The following is a 5,953-nucleotide window of genomic DNA, read 5'->3' on the forward strand; positions in this document are numbered from 1 at the left end:
AGCCAGGGATTCCCAGGGATTCCCAGGAATCGGTGCTCGGGTGCTTTTCCAGCCCTAAAAACACAGAGGGAAAACCCTGAAACAACCCCCAGCCCCTCTAATCCCAGCTCATCCCTGCTCAGTGTCCTCCTCGGCAGCACAGAGACTTCCAGAACCTCCCATGGACCAGCAGCAACCCCCCGGGATCCCCCAGAGCTCCTGGCCCTGCTCAGGACACCCCAAATCCCGTCCCTGGAGCTCCTGGGAACGTGCTCATTCCCTCTGGGCAAAGAACTTCTCCCTAAAATCCACCCTAAATCCCTAAAATCCGGCCCAAATCCCTCCTGCCGCAGCCCTGGGGGGCTCAGCAGAGAGCTCAACACTCCATTATCGCCCAGCTCCTTCCTCCCACACCCACAGGACATTTCAAAGCACCAAAACAACAACAAAAAGAGGAGCTCAGTGATCTCCAGAGCAGCTCCTGAGCACCGAGGGCTCCTCTGTCTCTTCGGGGGTACAACCACCTGAGTTCCCAGCAGTTTTCTGCCCGGGCAGGTGTTTCTGGACCTGGCCACACGGTTTTTATTCCAGCTCCAAGCAGCAGCTCCTGGACTGAGAATGAAGGAGCAGCTCTCTCGCTGAAAGGGTTTGGTTTGGTTTTTTTTTTTTTTGGCCGTTCCTGTTTTGTTTATTTTGGGCTTTCTCCATTTCCTGACAGGTTTTTTTGGGTGTTTTTTTTTTGCTGTGTTTCCACCGTGCACCGAGCAGCAAAGCCCAGCCTCGCTCTGCCGGGAGGAGTCTTACATAACCCTCCAAGGCAGATCCAGCAGATCCAGCCGGGTGGGCAGCAGGGATCCCGCAGAATTCCCGTGGGATTCCCCCAGCCCAAAGCTGGCAGGGAGAACCCTGGGGATTGGGATGATGCCGAGTTCCCAGGAGAGCAGCAAACCTCAAAGCGAAACGCCAGCAGTGAGGCTGGGACCTGCCCCTCGCTGGTGTCCCCAAAAATCCCGCTGGGAAGAGGCTGAGCCCGCAGCCCGTGGCCAGGAGAGGCCGAGCTGCAGTCCGGGATTAACCCCAGAGCAAACTGGGACAGGAGCCGCTCACCTCACTGCCTTTAACACTTATTTCTCTGCCAGCCCGGAGCCTCTGCACAGGGAAGCGGCAGGAAATGGGAGTAAGCAGGGCACAAAAACAACGGGGGTTTAAATCGCTCCGGTGTGGGCAGTGAGGGCCTCACTTTAACCCCCGTGTCGGTGCCCAAACAGCGAGGTTTTGGGGAGAAAAGGGATGGATTTGTGACAGTAACTCCGCACCAGTCCGGCTGTCAAATGTGGAGTTTCCATCGGAGGGGCACAGCTCGGTGTCACTGTCCCCTGCTGATGCAGGGACAGGGTGACACCCTCCGAGCATTCTGCTGCTCAACCCCAAACGTAACAAAAGTACCAAAAAGGGGGAAAAAAAAACCCCACACTATCTGCTTTTTCTTCAGGTCACAACAAAACAAGGGATAAATTGACACCAAATCGTTGAGGGCAGCTGGTTGGAAAAATGTCACTGGGAGAGAAATCAGGTGGATGCTTTGCTTAAACCATCTGGGCTCGGGAGTTCTGTTTTATAAAGTATAAATAAGTGTCATTCTTCAGACTCTCAGAGGGCTTCCCGACAAGGCGCCACTCAGAACTCCAAAGGCGAAGTGGGAAAAAAAAAATAATAAAAGAGAGGAAATGAGGGAGAAGTGTTTCTTTTGCTCACGCCAGGACGATGCTCTAGAGCCACAACACAAACACGGGGCAGCGCTGACTCGGAGCCGAGTCCCATCAGAGCTGAGCTTCTCCTGCCCCTCCAAGAACTCTGTCAGACCTCCCTCTGCCCCCGGTTTCCCTCGGGAACACGGGGAACGCCGCCCGGCGCCAGCTCCCCGGGAGAGGGGATTATTTCCCTTTGCACACCGCAGGATGATGCACCATTTCCTCCGAACAGCAGCACAGGCCCCGGCGCTGGGCCCTGCGATCCGGGGCTCTCACTGCCACCGAGCACAGCCTGGCTGCTGCCACAGCGCCGAGGGCCCGGCCGGGCCACAGCCTGTCACCGCTCGGCGCCTGCCTCTGCTCACGGCAGCTCCCACTCCGGCCCGATTCCCTCCTGCCGCTCGTGTCGGCTCCGGGCACACACAGCCCCCGGCCCGCAGCCTGCCCAGCTCCAGGAATCCCCGCTCCAGCTTTTCCCCCAACTTTCCCCTCCGCCGCCCCTTCTCCCGACCTCGTCCCTCAGGCCCTGCGCTCTCCCCCCCCACACACACACACACACCACCTCTCCCCTCTCAGCTCCTTCCCCTCCGCTCTCACCTCGCGGCCCGAGGAGCGGCCCCGCCGGCGGTGCGGCGCTGCTGGGGAGGCCGGAGGGAGGCGGGGAGCGCTGCCCGGGCAGGTGCGGTGTGTGGGGACGGCCCCCGGAGCCCGCAGCCCCCTCAGGAGACCACCAGCGGCTAGGGATCACTATTTGGCAGCATGTCCTCCCGGGCCGGTCTCCGCCGAGCGCGACCCGGGGATCACTATTGCGCAGGTGCCCGCAGCAGCTCAGCGCGCATGCGCGCGGTGCCGGGGCGGGGGGGGCCGGGATATGGCGCTGCCCAGCGCTCCCCTCGCGGCCGCGCACGCGCACTGCGGGGCTGGCGCCGCCGGCCACGCCCACCGCCCTTTAGAGCCGCGCGCCCGTCGCGCGAGACCTCTCCCCCCGCCGCGAGCGCGCGCGGCCCGGGCGGCTCCTGCGCATGCGTCAGGGCACGCCCCACTTTGTGGCAGCTCGCCTCCGTCCTGCGCTTTCAGAAATGGATCACTTTGTGGCAGGCGTGTGGCCCTGCTCGTCCTGCCGCCCCGCTCATGGATCCTCGTGTGCGCCGTGTCCCTCGGTGTCCCCGCTGTCCCCCGCTGTCCCCGCTGTCTCTCGCTGTCCCCGCTGTCCCCGCTGTCCCCGCTGTCCCCGTTCGGCACCGGGCTGCTGCTGGCGCAGCGCCGTTCTGTCCGTGTCTGCCACAGAGCCCTGCGCAGCACGGCCCTCACAGGCGGAACCGCCTTTCCCCGTGCCTGGAGAGGAGTCCGGGTGTGCCATGGGCCTTTTCCTCACGGCTCCGTGAGGGGACACTGCTGAGGGAATGGCGGGAACCATTGTCTCTCAGGGCTCCGTGAGGGGACACTGCTGAGGGAATGGAGGGAGCCATTGTCCCTCACAGCTCCGTGAGGGGACACTGCTGAGGGAATGGAGGGAGCCATTGTCCCTCAGGCCTCCATGAGGGGACACTGCCTTGGGGAATGGAGGGAGCCATTGTCCCTCACGGCTCCGTGAGGGGACACTGCTGAGGGAATGGAGGGAGCCATTGTCCCTTCCCTCAGGGCTCCATGAGGGGACACTGCTGAGGGAATGGAGGAAACCATTGTCCCTTCTCATGTCTCCATGAGGGGACACTGCCTTGGGGAATGGAGGGAGCCATTGTCCCTCAGGGCTCCATGAGGGGTCACTGCCTCAGGGAATGGAGGAAACCATTGTCCCTTCCCTCACGGCTCCATGAGGGGACACTGCTGAGGGAAGAAGTGAGCCATTGTCCCTCACGGCTCCATGAGGGGACACTGCCTTGGGGAATGGCGGGAGCCATTGTCCCTCAGGGCTCCATGAGGGGACACTGCTGAGGGAATGGCGGGAGCCATTGTCCCTTCTCATGTCTCCATGAGGGGACACTGCTGAGGGAATGGCGGGAGCCATTGTCCCTTTTCATGTCTCCCTGAGGGGACACTGCTGAGGGAATGGCGGGAGCCATTGTCCCTCATGTCTCCCTGAGGGGACACTGCTGAGGGAATGGCGGGAGCCATTGTCCCTCATGTCTCCCTGAGGGGACACTGCTGAGGGAATGGCGGGAGCCATTGTCCCTCAGGGCTCCATGAGGGGACACTGCTGAGGGAATGGAGGGAGCTCTTTCCCCTCACAGCTCTGTGAGGAAACGTTACCAAAATCCTCCAAAAACGCCATGTAAAATACGACTCCACCCCGGTTTTGGTGTTATCGAGGCAGCCCTTGCTTTCCTCTTGGCCCAGGCTCGTGTGTGGCTTGACAAAGTTCCTCCACGCCCACGCTGATACAGAACTTTTTTACTTATTTATACATTTTCAGCAAAGGAATTCATGGGTATGGCTCTTCTCTGATCCTTTGGTCGTGGTTTGTAACCAGTGAAGGAAAAATTGCGATATTACCAGTCCTTAATTACCTGGATGTCTATAGAGGAGCTTATCCAGAGCCAGCCTTCCCCTCCTGTCACTTCCAGCCCGAGGAACTAATTAATGAAATTAATCCCATCACACATGAAGCACCCCCCAAAACGGAATGACTCGTGTTTCGTAGCACAGCCACGCTTATTGGAATGGGGAATACAAAATGGTTTTGTCTTCTGTCTCCTTCTCCCAGGTAATCCTGCCCCGTCCACCCATTCCTGGTTTATTTGGGAATGTTCTCCACATCATCCCGGGTTTGGGAATGTTCCCCACATCATCCCGGGTTTGGGAATATTCTCCACAGCATCCCGGGTTTGGGAATGTTCTGCAGCATCCCGGCTTTGGGAATGTTCCCCACAGCATCCCGGCTTTGGGAATGTTCCGCAGCATCCCGGGTTTGGGAATGTTCCCCACATCATCCCGGGTTTGGGAATGTTCCCCACAACATCCCGGGTTTGGGAATGCTCCACAACATCCCGGGTTTGGGAATGTTCCACAGCATCCCGGGTTTGGGAATGTTCCCCACAGCATCCCGGGTTTGGGAATGTTCCGCAGCATCCCGGGTTTGGGAATGTTCCCCACATCATCCCGGGTTTGGGAATGTTCCCCACAACATCCCGGGTTTGGGAATGTTCCACAACATCCCGGGTTTGGGAATGCTCCACAACATCCCGGGTTTGGGAATGTTCCCCACATCATCCCGGGTTTGGGAATGCTCCGCAACATCCCGGCTTTGGGAATGTTCTCCACAACATCCCGGGTTTGGGAATGTTCCACAGCATCCCGGCTTTGGGAATGTTCCGCAGCATCCCGGGTTTGGGAATGTTCTCGGCAGGATCCCGGGTTTGGGAATGTTCCCTGCAGCATCCCGGCTTTGGGAATGTTCCGCAGCATCCCGGGTTTTCCTGGCGAGGGTTCCCTGAGCCATCCCTGGCCGCTGCCGCGTTCCCTGGTGTCCCCAGGCGCTGCCCGTGGTGACAGCAGCAGGTGACGCCGGCTGATGAAGAAATGGCTCCGGGAGGTGCGCGGCTGCTGTTCGCATTCCCGTGCCGGCCGCGCGTTTCTCCTGGAAACCGCTTTTCATCCCCTTTCCCATTCCCCTTCTCCGCTGCCGCCTCAGCCGTGTGCTCGTCCCCTCGGAGCTGAAGTGGCCGAGGGAATGACAGCGGCGGTTTCGGAGACGACAAAGAGCTGTCCCCCTCCTCCGCGGCGGCCCGTCTGTACCCAGAACAAACAGGAATTCTCCTTTCATCCGGCACAAGTGTCGCTCTGCAGTGGGGGAAGTCAAGTTCTCTCTCAGCTTCTCCTGATCGAAATTCTCTTGTTCCCAGGAAGTGGAAAATTAAATCGGGCACCTGTGGAACCGGAGGTGGAATTTCACCTCTCCTCCCTTTGCCGAAGTTATTTAGGCTCGGCTCTGTCCCCCCGGGTGGCTGCAGAAGAGAATTACTGTCACTTCCCCGTGTCTGGGAGACAGCTCGGTGACAATAAACAATTCCATGTGCGCGAACCTTGGAGATCGGGATGGGGGTTTTGCCGTGTGGGTGTGAAGCGAGCTCTGAATCCCCAGCCCCAGGGACAATTCCCACCCGGCTGGCAGCAGGCAGGTGGCATTTCCCTGTGACAAAGGGACACGGAAGGCCGCCGTCCCCGCAGGTCTGGAGGTGTCACCCCTCTCAGCCCCATCTCCGCGGGAAGCTGATTAAACCCAC

The 5,953-nt window shown here is 59.7% G+C and overlaps 1 protein-coding gene across 1 annotated transcript in view; it reads right to left on the bottom strand.

Annotated features, from left to right (window-relative positions):
- Positions 1 to 2,601, bottom strand: part of LOC136375080 (speckle-type POZ protein) — an 8,370-nt gene extending 5,769 nt beyond the window's left edge. Inside the window, exon 1 of the mRNA XM_066340446.1 lies at positions 2,328 to 2,601. The gene's annotated coding sequence lies outside the window, so the exon portion shown is untranslated. The remainder of the gene's footprint in view (positions 1 to 2,327) is intronic.
- Positions 2,602 to 5,953: the final 3,352 nt, after the last annotated feature.

The sequence above is a fragment of the Sylvia atricapilla genome, unplaced genomic scaffold (assembly GCF_009819655.1).
Source record: "Sylvia atricapilla isolate bSylAtr1 unplaced genomic scaffold, bSylAtr1.pri scaffold_85_arrow_ctg1, whole genome shotgun sequence".
NCBI lineage: Eukaryota > Metazoa > Chordata > Aves > Passeriformes > Sylviidae > Sylvia > Sylvia atricapilla.